The 16,593-nt window shown below is 39.5% G+C and overlaps 1 protein-coding gene across 2 annotated transcripts in view; it reads left to right on the plus strand.

The window, feature by feature from the left end:
- Positions 1–2,069: 2,069 nt before the first annotated feature.
- CSNK1G3 (casein kinase 1 gamma 3) overlaps positions 2,070–16,593 on the plus strand; it is a 112,926-nt gene continuing 98,402 nt past the window's right edge. For both annotated transcript variants that reach the window (XM_081088895.1, XM_081088896.1), the window contains exon 1: positions 2,070–2,437. The gene's annotated coding sequence lies outside the window, so the exon portion shown is untranslated. The remainder of the gene's footprint in view (positions 2,438–16,593) is intronic.

The following is a 16,593-nucleotide window of genomic DNA, read 5'->3' on the forward strand; positions in this document are numbered from 1 at the left end:
TTTATATTTAACAGGTTTTCACTTATCACGTCATCTTGGGCAAGTCAATTAACCTCTACGAGGGCAACATTTCTCATTCCTAACAGAAGAAAAATAATAATAGCTGGAAATTTATTTTAAAGGGTTGTCAGAATCAAAGGTAATAATATAGTGTTTATACAAATGTTGGTTGTTACATTGTTAGTTGGGAAAAATCTACCTGTATTTAACTCAGCCAGACTGGCCACATTGTTAATACACTGCATCAAAGCAGAGTGTTAGATCAGTGATTTTTGAGCTTTATAATCTCATGACACACATAAACTAATTACTAAAATTCTGTGGCACACCGAAAATATATTATTTTTTGCTGGTCTGACAAAAAAATAGGTATAATCTTGATTCATTCATACAAGTCAGCTATTGTTGTTTTGTCTGTTGGCATTTTTTAATTTGACAATCTAAGGGAAAAGAGATCAGTGCCCCTGACTAAATAGTCAGGTATTGCATGTTTTAAAAATTCTTGTGGCACACTAGTTGAAAGTTACTGTGCAAGATTAATCTTTGGTGTTTATTTGTATTTTGGGCGTATTTCTTGATCAATTTGTGCAAAACTAGTTTGGCAAAGGAGAGTATTTTAATACTATGAATAAGGAACCTGGGGAGAAATGATTATAGCACAAATCTACATGTTATCGCTCTCATAATCTTTTATGGTACACTGGAAACTTGCACTTAGCAAATTTCTCTTTTGACAAAATGCTTTGTTTTCACGTCCTACAAATTCTTTACTTTAGAGAGAATGATAGATACATTCTGCGAAAAGTAAAGCTATCCATTTTCCCTTTTCTGTAAAAGAAAGATTCAACTTTCTAGATAAAGTGAAATATATCAAAACATTAAAATATTTGATAAACGAATCTTTAAACATAGCTCCAGGCTATGATTTTTCTTCATGCACACCTTAATGTCTGAAGTTAAAAGGGTTTTAGACAAAAGTATTATTAAGAATAACAATTTTTCCCCCTACCCAGTTTGGCTCAGTGGATAGAGCATCAGCCTGCGGACTGGGGGGGTCCCGGATTCGATTCCTGTCAAGGGCTTGTACCTTGGTTGCCGGCACATACCCAGTGGGGGGTGTGCAGGAGGCAGCTGATCCATATTTCTCCCTCATCGATGTTTCTAACTCTCTCTCTCTCTCCCTTCCTCTCTGTAAAAAAATCAATAAAATATATTTAAAAAATAACAATTTTTCAAAAATTAAAGTTTCAGGGTCCTCTACAATGTCCTCATGGTGGATCTATGTCCACAGAGGTCTTCCAAAGAGACCCATCTTCATCCCAGTTAACCAACTGTCAGAGAGAGGAAGAATGTCATCTGCCGTTTCTTTGTGGTCAGAGAGGACTAGAAGTGGAGTCAGGAAACATGGATTCCAGTTAGTGTTTTACAACCTGATGACTTGAGTGGTTTGGCCTCTCGGAACTTCAGGAGGTTCACTTGAAAAACTGAGGTGATAACCACCACATTATATAGTTCAAAGGATTCCCTGAACTCACAAACTGGTGTATCACTGGGTCACAAAAACTGTGGGCGTGCCTGCCAGTAATGTCCCTCCCTTAGAGCAGGTCCTAAAACTCTTTGGCACCTGGATGGCTGTGCGGGACACCCTCGGGGAAGCCTTGGCACCCTGAGTTGGCACAATGGCGCCCTCAGACTCTATGCTCACTCAAGCCTCGGAAATTTTAGTAGCTCTTCTAATCCCTGGGTGTTTTCCTTCCAGTCCTCGCCACAAACTTAGCCAAGCCTCTCAACTAGAGGGACACAATTCCTCCAGGGTCTCCCCTACGCATCGCTCGTAAGGAAGTGGGAAGGAAGGAGTGGTCTGGTCTTTATACGCCTGGCCAGCCAATCAGCGTGCTGCCTCTCTTCCGGTCGGCGAGCCGACCAATCCGAGGAAGCCAGTGTAATCTTCGGCTCCACTCGGCTCTTTTCGCTGTTGCGGGCAGCGTGGGGGCCGCCGCCGCCGCCGCCAGAGAGACGCTTTCCTTTTTTTATTTTTTTTCCGCGTGTTCACTTCCGGGTCCGGCGCCGATCCGGATGCCCGAGGCAGAAGGATGTTTGACCTCCGGATAAGCGAGGCGCTGCTGTGCATTCATTCCCGGCTGCATCGGTGGCGGCAGCAGCGGCCCGGGCGGCGACTCTCCAGCCGGAGGCGGCGGTAGGAGGCACCGGCAGGAGTGCAGGCACCCCGTCCGCGCCGAGCTGCGTTTCCTCCCTTGCTCGGTCCTTCCCCCCTACCTCCCTCGCGCCCTCCCTGCGTGGCTCGCTTTCCTCCTCCGGCCGCCGGCGGGTGTGATGTGCCGCCGCCGCTGCCCCCGCCGCCGCTGCTGCTGACGGACGGACCGGGGGCGCCGCCCGCGCCCGGGCCGACCCCGCTGCTCGCGGCCGCGCCTCTGAGGTAAAGCCCCCTCCGCGTCGGCGCCGGGCCGTGTGGCTCGGCGGCCGCGGCTCCCTTCTTCCCGGGTGGGGCTGGGTGGGCTGGGGTCCCGGGCTGAGTGGGGTGGGGTGCGGAGAGGGCGGGGGCCTCGGAGCGGGGTGGGCGAGGCCCCGGGCGGGAGGCGCGGGGCGCGGGGCGCGGGGCGGGGGCGGGGGTGGGCGCCGCGGCCGGGGCGAGGGCGCGCAGGGCTCGGGGCGCCGGGAGGGGGCCGCGGGCGGCGGGCCGGGCTGGCTGCACAAGTTGCCCGAGCGGCGCGGCGCGAGCGGGGTCTGGGGGGAGGTGGGCGAGCTGGGGGCAGGCAGGGCGCCTTTGGGGCGGGTTTGGAGGTCGGGAGCGCAGTTCCCAGCACTCCTCGACTGTGTCCAGACCATTCCCTTCCGAGTGGGGGCTTGGGGGAGCGGGGGTTTGGGCCGGAGGGAGGGCGGCATGGGTCTGATGGAAGGAGGTGTCAGGGGCCAGCCCGCATTCATTTCAGGGTAAACTTACCGTCCGGGCATTTGTGTGCGGGCAGGGGGCAGGGATTTACCTCTTGGATTGAGCTCCGGACTTAGCTGGAAACTTAACCGAGGCTTTAGTCGGAGTCACAGAATTACTCTGCTGGCTACTGTTTCGGTGCGGGTTTGTTTATCCCACACGCAGGGGAAGCGACCCGCAGAAGCGCCGGTTCTCATGGTCCGCAGCCCCCACATCTCTGTTCCGCGGGCGGGCGGTGATGGCGATGTGCGTGGTGGTGGCGTGGGGGGGGGGGGGGGTGAGGTCGGGGTATGGCCGTCCTGGTCCTCCCGGAGAAGGAGGAAAAGTGAATGGGTGGGAGAGAGTCTGTGTGGGAGATGGCTACTGTTGCTACACTGTGCGAATGTTTTTACGCTGGTGTCAGGAGCACGGAGGCTGGTCAGCAAGTGGCCCCCTTTTAACCTATTGTTGTAGAACATCGACTTGGAAAATTTAAGACCAGCTGATTTTTAATAAGCTAAGAAAATAAGTCAGTATTTATTGCTTTAGCTTTTGCAGTTCTTGTGATAGGAATGACGTTTGCCCACAGATAGTAAAATAAGTTGAACTATATCTAAGTTGGAATACTTTTTACAGTATAAATACCTAATTTTTAAAGCGCTGTATATATTTTTGAGGAATCCTTTCTTTTCCTATAAATAAGTTGGGTGAGAAAAAGATCACAACAATTATAATAAGAATGATTTAAAATGAGATCTGAGGCCACTTTTAAGAAAACATTTTCCACCAAAAATTAGATCTGGTTTGTGGCATTCTTAGTAGCTGTTTGGAGGAAGGGGGAGAGAGATGTACTTAGTGTATTTTACAATTATTCCCAAACTTTGCCCCCATTGTATACATTAGCCTTTATAGTTGCACAAAAGATGAAAACTGTATTTATGGGCACTGGAAGAAAGATGTTATCAAATAAATTACATGGCTTTGATATGGATTCTTAGCAGAATGTATAGACAATTTTGTTTTCAGGGAGTTTGCATTTCTGGGTATGTATCAGGTATAAGTAGTTTTTTTAAAATGGGGGACAGAAAAGTTAATTTTAATGTTGATATGTATGAGACTTTTTGGGGAGCTCTTGGGAAATGATTATCTTTACGGATGATTTATTGTGCTCATTGACCTCTGTTGCAGTAACAAACTTGAAAAAGTCAATGCATTCTCTAGTTATTAATGTTTTCATTATTGTATTTGTAGGTATTAACTATTAATAAAATCTTCAACACATGAAAGTCATTTATTCCCTCAAATGAAAGGACTGGGACTAGAATCAAGGATAGTATAGTTCAGCCTGGACCTTTAATATGTGCAAGGGTGTTTTACTGTGTGGTGAGGATGGAAGAGTGGGTAGAATATGAAGATGAATGAAACCCAGTAGCTGCCTTCAAGGGAGAAGCAGACTTGCACAGATATGATTGCAACACAAAACTCCTGTGGGCTTTATTAGGTGCATGGAAACATGGTGTGTGTGTGTGTGTGTGTGTGTGTGTGTGTGTGTGTGTGTTACTAATTTTTGACTGGGGAATTATGAATGAGTTTACAGCTGGTAAACTCCATTTGGGCCTTAAAATATTTTAATGGGCAAATTGAGGGCTGTGTGTGTATGGGGCAGTTTTCCAGGTGAAGGGAACGACATGAGCACAGGCATGTGGGTTGGATGTTACGGGGCCTGTTGAGCTGGACATAAAAGGCTGCTGTGCCCGGAGGTCTCTGTGGGAGAGGAAGCCATGAAAGTAGGTGGAGATCAGGCCAGGGAAATCCAGCATGCCTTCCTTGTATTTAAAAATGAGTCATTTTGAGGTATGAAGGTCCAAGTGTATAGAGTCTTTGCTGATAGGAAATAAGTAAGGCAAATAAGGGACAGTATATTGAAGGAAGTAAAATGTAACAGAATAGTCAACTTCTTGTCATTTATGCTAATGGAGGAAAACAGAAAAGTATAAAACTTAAAACAGTTTATACAGGGCTTACCATATTTCTTTACTTGCATTTGAATATGGGTGTGTCTGGTAATCTGGTAATTGGTTTTACATGAAATAAATCCAGACTGTAAAAATGTGACTCAGGAATAAATGGAAAGCAGCAGTCCATTTACTTCTCTGTGTCCCCTCTGTAATCCCCTCCATGCTGGGACTGGGCCATTATTCTGGTTAGTTACTGGTTCAGATTTTTTAAAAAATGGAACAGGTAGTTGTTTAGTTTCAAAGGGCTTGCCAAAAGGATGTATCAAACGAAATAGAGGGCATGCTGAAATGTTAAGTAACAAAACAAAATACAGTTCATTGGATAGTTACATTATTGTTACACGTTTGAAGGTGAGATTTACTATGGTTAAAATAAAATGTAAGGAGTCTACATCCAAAGAGAATTGACTTAATACTGAGATGATAAAATGAGAAACTCACAGTTCCAGATAAATTATGTATAAGGTTTTTAGTCATCTTAAATATCAGATGTCCCTAAAATTATTTAAGTTATTGTCATAGGAGTGTTTAGAAAAATATCACTCTCTCAACACCAGTGTTTAAGTTCATGTTGAATCATGTTATAGGGAAGATTGTTTGATAGTTTTTTGCTATTTCCCTTTTAATCTTCAAAAAGGAATTACATTATAACTGAAATTGTGTTATTTTGAACCTCCCAATAACAATATCTGTTACAATTTAAGTGCCTATTTTGTATAGGGACCATACAGTAAATACTACTCTTCAGACAACTCTATGAGTTAAGTGGCATAAACCCTCACTTTGACTGTAGGAAATAATCTTCTAGAGTTTAAGCAATCTGTTTTATATCTTGAAAGTAGCACAGTACATATTTAAATTAAAAAAAATTTATTTCTGGCTTCAAAGTCTAAAACCACGAAGTGATCTGTTTTTTCTAATCTTCTGTCTTCCCCTTCCTCCTTCCTTCCTCCTTTCCTCCCTCCCTCCCACCCTCCCTTTCTTTTTTCTTTATTTCTTTTTCTTTTTTTCTTTTCTTAAGCAGTTAACACTTAGTGGCATTGATTGGTGTTATCAATATGTGTCTGGGTGTTGGTTTGTCAAAATGTAATTTCTTTGGAAATAGCAGTTTGGGGGTATCTGAAGTTCTCTATAGAGATTCTGTAGGAGCAGACAGTATGATTTTAGTAACTTAAGCTACTTCAGAGTATCACTTTTGTGTTGATCTGCAGGATAGAACTATACTTGGGATTCTTAATGTATAGAAATCAAGTGTGTATTACCCATTCATATAGAGCAGCGACCCTTTCACAGGGGTCGCCTAAGACCATCGGAAAACACATATATAGTTACATATTGTTTTTGTGATTAATCACTATGCTTTAATTATGTTCAGTTTGTAACAATGAAATTGGGGTCACCACAACATGAGGAACTGTATTAAAGGGTCGCGGCATTAGGAAGGTCGAGAACCACTGATCTAGAGTGACTTCAGCGAGTCTCTGAACTCAGAAAAAATGGAATGGGAGATATATGGGGACAGATAAGTTTTAGAGACACAGTGGAGGCTGCTTTGTAGCCGTGTTTTCTCCAGCTCCTTTCTCAAAGCTAAGATTTAGAATTTAGAAATATGTTTCCTCCTATTGTGGGACCTTCGGAAGATATGTGTGATTTGTTCTTAAACCATAGTAAGTGCTTGGTTATATTCTTTCATGCCATTTCATGGTCATCATCTTTGTCAGAAAGAATTCTTTACAGTGAACTTGAAGTATATGTATTTGATAGATATGACTCTACCCAGTTTGGTCATTTTCTTTACAATGTTATATCACAGTTGTAGTTTAATTTAACGAAAATCTCTAGCTAAGTTATGTCCACATCTGGCTAAGTCACATCCACACTTTTTATAGCATTTATTGGTATTAGGTAAAATCTCATGATAGATAATCTTTTTCTTAAACTTCTGTTGCTTTTTTCGTTAGTGAAGTAATGTCAGATTTTAGCTGTATTCAAAATTATTACATTTATTTAGCTGATTTGTGTTGAACTACTTTCTTTAGTTATGAGGATACTGTTCTGTGTGGTGTGTAGCCATTTCAAAAACAAATCAGCCCAGCCAGCATGGCTCAGTGGTTGAGCTTCTACCTATGAACCAGGAGGTCACAGTTGGATTCCCACACAGGGCACATGACCGGGTTAGGCAGCTGATCAATTATTCTCTCTCATCATTGATGTTTCTGTCTCTCCTTCTCCTTTCCTCTCTGAAATCAATAAAAATATATTTTAAAAAAATCAACACATATGCACACACAAAAAAACTCCCAACAAAATTTTAAAATTAAGTAAAGGGAGAGGTTATTCTGTGATTATGTTCTTCATTCAGATTGAGAAAATTGCCCCTGGCCATTGTGGCTCAGTTGGTTGGGCATTGTCCAGTGCACCAAAAGGTTACCAGTTCTATTCCCAGTCAGGTCACATGCCCTGTTGCAAACTCAATTTCCGGTAGAGGGCGTGCAGGAGGCAGCGGATAGATGTTTAGCTCTCACATTGGTGTTTTTACTCCCTTTCCCTTTCTCTCTCTAAAAATCAAAAATTCTTTAAAAAGAGATTGAGAACATTCATATAAAGTGCCCGGGTGTTATGCCTGGCACTGTATGATTCTTAGAAGCAGATTCAGAAGTTGCTGATATATATGAGTTGTTACAGGGTTGATTGGTAGATAGAATAAGCAAAGACCTTTAGGAGCAGCCTTTTATAGATGAATCTCTTTTAACTCATTTCTGCTTAACTCCCTCAAAAGATTAAGTGGTACACTTCATTTACTGCTTGATGCTCTTGCTACATCACCAAATGGCAGTAGACTCTAGTTTGTTCTTGAACTTATACTCCAACCAGTTACTGTATACTTACCAAGAATTATTTGTGTTTATACCCAACAAATTGTTAATGGCAGTTGTACCTGATGTTGTAATTACATAGTTTAATGAAACATTATTCAGTGAACTGTGAAGGCAAAAAAGGTGCTTGTATGAGAACCAGTGGGCACTTTGAAAACAGGTGAGTAGCTAAAATTAATTAACAGTTGAAATAAGTGTGGGTGAAATAAGTTTAAACGGTTAGGGAAAAAAAATTATAAAAATCTAAAAAGCTTCTACTTGCTTTTAAGCATTTGTGAGATGTCTTTCCATGTTTAAGAAATAGAAATTGGAAATCACAGGTGATGTACTATGGACATGGTTTTTAGAAAAAGGTAAAATAGCACTACAATTCATAGACCCTTACTTAAAAGATGATAGTCTTGCATTAAAAGATTTGTCTTAAGAATGTACATTTTAATATTTTAGTTGCAATAAAAATGTTAACGTGTGTAGATTTTTGAATGATACCCTTTTTGAACTAACTTAAGAGCTGTTGGTTAATAAAAATGTATTAAAGAGACTATCTGTTTCTAAAATATCACCTACTTTATACTCTCTCTTAGAGATTTATTTAATAGCATTCTCTTTAAAAAAGAAATATTGCTATTCTTGAACCTATAGTCATTCATACTTTAGGGTGAATTGCTTAGTTATCTAGTCATATAATCAGTCTGTGGTTCTCACATATTTCTTGATATGGTCCCTCATCGGATTTCATAAGCTACTTATTCAGCTTTTATACAGCATCAGGGTTTGAGAGAAGTTGTTTTATAATTCCAGTGTCTCCACAACCTGTGTAGGAACTACTGGAATGAATTGGTAGAGAAAATGGTCCCTTGGAAGAGGAAATGCTATACCCTGATGTGTGCCAGGAGCACTTGTGCTTGTTGCAAAGCATGTTGATCTAGCAGGTTATAGTACAGTGATGGCGAACCTATGACACACATGTCAGAGGTGACACGCGAACTCATTGTTTTGGTTGATTTTTCTTTGTTAAATGGCATTTAAATATCCTAATAATAGACAAACATGGTAATTGACTGTACCTTTGCTACGCCTCCCACGGGCTAATCAGTGAGATATGCAAATTAACCGCCAACAAGGATGGCGGTTAATTTGCATACATAGGCGCGAAGCAGCGGAGCGAAAACTGAAGGCAGCTCCAGCCGGAGCGAAGGCCTGGGTCCCGGGTGCCGGAGGAAAACTGGTGCGGCAGCCGTGGGAAGGGAAGGCCTATTGCATGAATCTTTTCGTGCAACAGGCCTCTAGTATAAAATAAATACCAAAAATATAAGTCTTTGTTTTACTATGGTTGCAAATATCAAAAAAATTTCTATATGTGACACGGCACCAGAGTTAAGTTAGGGTTTTTCAAAATGCTGACACGCCGAGCTCAAAAGGTTCACCATCACTATTATAGTAGCTACCCTCCTTTTCTTGCCTACCTAGCTCGGCCTAAGTACAAAAGAGAACTTTTAGGGAGAGAAGGAGGTCCAGGTTGGGAAAGGAAAGATGGATGGGATATACTATTTATCTTGATGTCACCACATTACAATGCCTGACATGCAGTAGCTACTTCAATGGAACACTGAAGTATGGAGATAGGGCTAGTTTTTCAGAGCTTTGGTCTGCCTCTCTATGATTTTCTTGCCTCACCTCTTCCCTGTGTGTTGGATTCATCCCCAGACAGTAGCAAGATCACATCTAGACATGCATTGGCCAGGAAATCTTTTGCACAAGCCTACTTGCATACTTTTCTCTTCATGTTTTATTGACCAGAATTAAGTCATATACATTTACTTCCTAATCAGGTATGACAAGGGGAAAGGGGCTATCATGGTTGGTTTTTACTAATCAGGATATATCCCTGCAATTGGGGGTGTCATTACATTTCCCTGAATTACATGGTAGACAGAGGATATTTAAAACATAATGGTAAAGAAAAATGTGGGAGAAATGGATGTTTGAGAGACAAATCAATAGTGACTACTACATCTGTTTGTTTTAGAATGAAAATAAATAATGCATATAAGTGCACTTTGAACTTTAAAGCATTGTACAAATGTAACAGATGAAAGATTAGAAAGCTGCTCCTATATTACCATCTTAAATATGCTCAGGTATGAATATTTTAGGAGCTAAAAACACTAATTTTCTTAATGACTAACTTTGAATCAATAAAATCCATTATCTGAGTTGTAAGATTATGTATTTTTTTCATGGAACTCATAAAGCTGTTATAACTTAAAATTAAAATTTTCTGTCGATAAATTTATTTATATATATTTTTTCTGAGTTGCGGCCCTTCTCACCAAAAATTGCACACACCTTTGGTCTTATCAAATTTCTTTATTCATCCTTAGAGCAGAATAAGTGCATGAGGAAATGGGAGTTGTCAATCAGAGGAAGGGTTTATTTTGAATTGTGGAATCCCAGTGAAATAGGAGGGAAAGTAAACTTTTTAAATATCTTGAAAGCAGCAAAATGAATGAATGAATGAATGGTGGGAGAATGGGGAGGCAGGCATCACAGAATTTTAGAATTTAGAATTAATAATAGGAAGGTAGACCTCTCATGTCTTAAGTGCTAGAGCAGTGCTCTTTCTGACGAAGAGGTGGAAGGCCTTGAAAACTTATTGTTTACTTTGCTCTTTTGCTTAGGATTGTGGGCTAGTTTTTTTTAACCAGTCAACTGGTTACCTTTAGTGCAGATATCTGTGTTCTCAGGCTATGTAAAATTGTAGCTAGGTGGTTTATAATTTCTTTAAAAGTAAAACAACAGACAAATCTTTTAATCTCCTAAACCAGTGATGGCGAACCTTTTGAGTTCAGAGTGTCAGCATTTTGAAAAACTCTAACTTAACTCTGGTGCTGTGTCACATATAGAAATTTTTTGATATTTACAACCATAGTAAAACACTTATATTTTTGTTATTTATTTTATATATTTAAATGCCATTTAACAAAGAAAAATCAACCAAAAAAATGAGTTCGCTTGTCACCTCTGACAGGCGTGTCATAGGTTCGCCATCACTGTCCTAAACAGTCAACATCATCAACATCAACACCTCCCCTCCCCCCACCATACACACAAAATAACCTGAAACATGGCTTGCTTAAATGAAAATGCAGAAACAGTGTGAGTGCTTGGAATTTATTTATATTCATGAAAGTTGCTATCTTAAAGATTTCTCTGCTTTCAGTATATGTAAAAGAGTATATGTGTTTGTATACATACTTACATATATATATTTAAACTGAATAAATATATAGACTTAATTGTTATAATTTTTGTAATGGTTGCAATTATTGTTGTAAATATACAGAATAAATCCATCCACCCTTGGGAAGGATATTTATGTTAATGACAGTTATTTGGGATGATTTTTGCTTTTATACTTTTTGTACTTCTCTGTATTGTTGGAATTTTCAGATATGATTATGTATTATTTTTACCATCAGAAAAAATAGGAAATGTTTTTTTATTTTGAGTATAGAAAGTGGAATCCTGGGATGTAGGATGTTTTCTTCCAGTTTATTTTTTTTAACATATAATTCTGCTGTCATATATTACCTTGAGTAAAGTGTGCCTCAAATACACTCATACTTTAATAATTGTCATTATTTTTAAAATAAGGCTTATTAAAATTATTTACTTTAAAATTTAAGGTTGAAATTGGCCATATGATACCTTTTGATCCAAGTGTACTTTATAAAAGTGGTGGAGTTCTGAATATTTTGTAATTATTAATGATCTATTTTTTAAACTTGTTTGGTTTTGACTTGGCAGTATATTAGAGTACAGTATATTAGAGTCAAAGTTATAGTCAGAGTTTCCTTTAGTAAAAAAGGAAGTGAAAAATGGTTTTTCCCTTACACTCAGTCTGTGTCATGTTTATTTTCTATTTCTGTGAAATATTATTTTATATTCTAGTTTTGAATACTTTCAGTTGACAGGCAAATATAGTAGGTAATGAACAGGGAGAGAAGAGAGAAAATTCCCGTTATTACACTAGTCTTATTGTGTACAGATACATGGCTACAAGGCCATTTAATAAAATTCTAATTTGGCATGCAAAAATAGCCTAGTGTTGTGTTGGAAGTGAAACTAGTAGGTATCAGTTGTTGGTGATGTTAAATAACAATTGGTGTTTGTAGATGCATTTTTTAAAATTGATCTTAGAGGAAGGGAGGGAGGGAGATAGAGAGAGAGAAAGAGAGAGAGGGAGAGGGAGAGAGAGAGAAAAAGAAAGAAAGAGAGAAACATCTATGTGAGAGAGAAACATTGATGGGTTGCCTCCTGCACACTCCCTGACCAGGGATCCAACCCGAAACCTGGTATGTGCCCTGACCGAGAATTGAACCCACTACCACCTTTTGGAATACGACACTATAACTGGCCAGTGCTGTAGATGCATATTTTTATAAGATGTCATTTTATTTTTTCCTTTTGTTCCAGGGACCTGAAAACAATATGAACAGTGTAAATTATGAAGAAGTGTAAATTATAAAGATATGGAATCTTATGCCAATTGTCATTTAAATATGGAACATTATTCACTGAGTCTTTTTTCCTGTTATATGAGTGTCAAGGCATATTGTGGCTAATTTTTTTTTAACATATTTGAGATTCTGAAAACACTTGTAGTTAATAAAATATCAAAATATAATCAGCCTTTTAAAATCATTCTTTTGAGTATTTTCCGACAATCTGTGAAAGTTGATAACTGGAATGCATATTGTGTGCTTATTATATGCTCTGCTGTTTATCTAAATACCCTACAGATGAAGGTTGTCTTTTGAAAACTGAAATATAAAATCTTGAACTTTGAGAATGAAATAATTAAATAAGCTAAAATAAATTTTACTATATGCACTTGTTTAAAATTTTCCAACTAAAAATTAATTTTTTTTGATCCTTACCAGAGAATATGCTTATTGATTTTAGAGGCGGGGGGGGGGGGGGTGGAGAGAGAGAGAGAGAGAGAGGAAACATCGATGTGAGAGAGAAACATCCATTGGTTGCCTCCTGTATGTGTCCTTCCTGGAATTGAATCCCCAGCCTAGGTATGTGCTCTGAGTGGGAATTGAACCTGCAACCTTTTGGTATATGGGACAATGCTCCAACCAACTGAGCCACCTGGCCAGGGTAGTATTTTGAGTTTTTATATATACTAGAGGCCTGGTGCATGAAATTAGTGCTCTGGGGGAAGGGGGCGTGGTCCCTCAGCCCAGCCTGCACCCTCTCCAATCTGGGACCCTTTGGGGGATGTCTGACTGCCGGTTTAGGCCCGATCCCACAAGGATCCGGCCTAAACCGGCAGTCGGACATCCTTCTCACAACCTGGGACTGCTGGCTCCCAAATGCTCGCCTGCCTGCCTGCCTGATTGCCCCTAACTGCTTCTGCCTGCCAGCCTGATCACCCCCTAACCACTCCCTTGCCAGCCTGATTGATGCCTAACTGCTCCCCTGCTGGTCCGATTGCCCCCAACTGTCCTCCCCTGCTGGACTGGTCACCCCTAACTGCCCTCCCCTGCTGGCCTGATCGCCCACAACTGCCCTCCCCTGCCAGCCATCTTCTGGTGGCCATCTTGTGCAAGCGTGTGATGGTCAATTTGCATATTATCTTTTTATTATGTAGGATTTAGGGTGTGTGTGTGTGTGTGTGTGTGTGAGAGAGAGAGAGAGAGAGAGAGAGAGAGAGAGAGAGAGAGAGACAGACAGACAAAGTAAATGAGAGAAGAAAAATGGACAAATTTTAAATATATTCCTTATAGTCCTTGTTGTGGAGGTGAGAGTGCTACCACTTACTAAAAGTAAGAGAAAAGGGTTTATGGAGAAGGCAGTTTGTACCAAGGATTCTCAATCCTGAAATCACATTAACAATTTTTCTGGGGAACTTAAAAAAACATTATAGATATTGGGATGCTACCCATGTTAATTTATATTTGAGTCTGAGGATGGGGCCAGGGCACTAGTGATATATTTTAGGATTTTCACAGGTGATTCCAGCATTGAAAATGACTGATTTATCCTTCTCTTTATACATATCTGTTAGCTCTTTTTTGAAAAATGACTTCTTTTTACTTTCATGTCCTTTTTTTATTCGGGAATGGAGGTATGAAGATAAATAAGAAATGCCTAAAAAATATTTGCAAGAGGATCAGGTTAATGATTTCTTTTTATAGTTCCATACTAAGAATCCTTAGTGAGGCCACTCTATTCATTGCTCGTTAGCAATTTATTTTAAAAAATACATCTTTATTGATTTCAGAGAGGAAGGGATAGGAAGAGTGAGATAGAAACATCAATGATGAGAGAGAATCATTGATTGGTTGCCTCCTGAATGCCCCCTGCTGGGGATTGAGCCCACAACCCAGACATGTGCCCTTGACTGTAATCGAACCTGCACCCTTACAATCCTCAGGCCGACGCTCTATCCACTGAGCCAAACCAGCTAGGGTTCTCGTTAGTAATTTTTGATAAGCATAGCACCACAATTAGAGAATTTTTTGACATTTGGAAAATTTGTTAAAGGGAAATATGTATCAAGAATAAATTAAGGCCTCAATTTGGATTACCCTGGAAATCTTAAAAAACTTCAGTGGTAAAAAATATATCTTTAAAATTTAAGTTATAAAAAGGCAAGAAGAATTGTTGCTCTTCAAAAGTTTTTAGTTTAGGTTATATTTATCATATTTACAGTATTGTTGAATTGTAATTTTCATGTAACATAAGGACTGAAGGGACCTTAATGGTTTTTTAGTTTAACTGCACTTCTGCTTTATTCTCTTTGTACCATTCTTTTTTTAAAATATATTTTTATTGATTTGTTACAGAGAGGAAGGGAGAGAGGTAGAGAGTCAGAAACATCGATGAGAGAGAAACATCGATCAGCTGCCTCCTACATACCCTACTGGGGATGTGCCCGCAACCAAGGTACATGGCCCTGACTGGAATCGAACCTGGGACCTTTCAGTCCGCAGGCCGATGCTCTATCCACTGAGCCAAACCAGTCAGGGCTCTTTGTATCATTCTTAACAAATAACTACATCTGTTTTTCCCCTCAGTGAAAATAGTTTACTTATAGTGTATTGCATACATAGTATATTGTGTATATTGTACATAGTCAGTGAATGTTTACCTATGTAAACATTGATACTAGGGTTTACGGTTATTGTATCTTGTCACGTATGACAAGTCAGGGTCCTTTTTGTGACTCACTTGATTTTGCTTCATAAATCAAGAACACCTTTACTACTTAAAGCATTTTTCTTGTGATAAAGTGAGACCAAGTCATTTTGTGAGTTCACTATGTTAAATTTATTCAATGAACAGTTTTTGCATAGTGGCAAAATTAGATTGGGCAATTCTATAAATTTCAAGGGTCATATTTCTGCAAATTTCCTTAGTAGGAGATTTTGTGGTAGAGACATTTAAGAGTGGTTAGAGCAGTGGTTCTCAACCTGTGGGTCGCGACCCCTTTGGGGGTCGCCTAAGACCATCGGAGAATACATATATAATTACATATTGTTTTTGTGATTAATCGCTATGCTTTAATTATGTTCAATTTGTAACAATGAAATTGGGGACCACCACAACATGAGGAACTGTATTAAAGGGTTGCGGCATTAGGAAGATTGAGAACCACTGGTATAAAGAGTTTCTTTATTGCATAGAAAGAGGTGTAGAAGATGTAATTGAATTTTCTGATTGTTATGTATGGAACTGAGCATTTACATTCTAGTAACAAACACTGTAATCTTTGACTATATTAAGGAAATTCAAAGATTTTAGTCCAAAAAAGACTTTGTTCAGAGCTGATAGGTATGAATATATGTGTCTCTCTTCCTCAGGATTCCATTGCTGATTGAATTATGGCACAAGGATAAAATGAGTAAAGATTTACTTCTGGGAATCGCTAGAATCCAGCTTTCAAACATCTTATCTTCAGAAAAAACTCGCTTTTTAGGTTCTAATGGTGAACAGTGTTGGCGTCAAACTTACAGTGAAAGTGTGCCTTTTATAGCAGCACAAGGGTAATGCATTTTGCAAAATTGATCTTAGCTTTGCTTTTTATTCTCATTAGTTATAACCTTATCTTTTCATATCATTTTTTCTCTGATCTTTCATGACCTGTGGGAACTGTATCCTAGTTTGCTCTTTAGCTTTCTGATACCCATTATACCCTCACAAAGTTAAGAGTCTGTGTTGCTACAGTACTGCAATATTTACTCAGACTGGTGAATATTTCCCTCTCCTCTGTTTAGCCTGACAATTTTAAATTCAGAATTTTTTTAAACTTTATTGTTGAAAGTATTACATATGTCCCCTTTTTCACCCCATTGACCTCCTAACCTGCCCCACCCTCCACCACCCTGTTGTCTGTGTCCATGGGTTATGCATAAATGCAAACAAGTGGGTTATCTCTTCCTACCCACCCACTCTTGCCTTTCCTAATTTAATCTCAAAATTACAATGTATTTTTACATTATGTTGCATTGGGAATGACTATTTTTCTACTTAAAAAATGTTTTAACTTTTACCTTATTGTTGAAGTCTGAGGATGCTTTGCACTTTTAAAGACAATTGTTTTTTTTTGGCCCTGAAATTCATTGTCACAGTGAAAAGCTGGAGTTCACATATTTCAGACAAATAATATATTTGTTGCGTGATTTTTAAAAATTTAACAATAGAAATTTAAATTCAGTTTGATATTTTATACAACCTGCCTTTATTTCTAAAGCAT

This window comes from Myotis nattereri (assembly GCF_964212035.1).
Source record: "Myotis nattereri genome assembly, chromosome: 4".
NCBI lineage: Eukaryota > Metazoa > Chordata > Mammalia > Chiroptera > Vespertilionidae > Myotis > Myotis nattereri.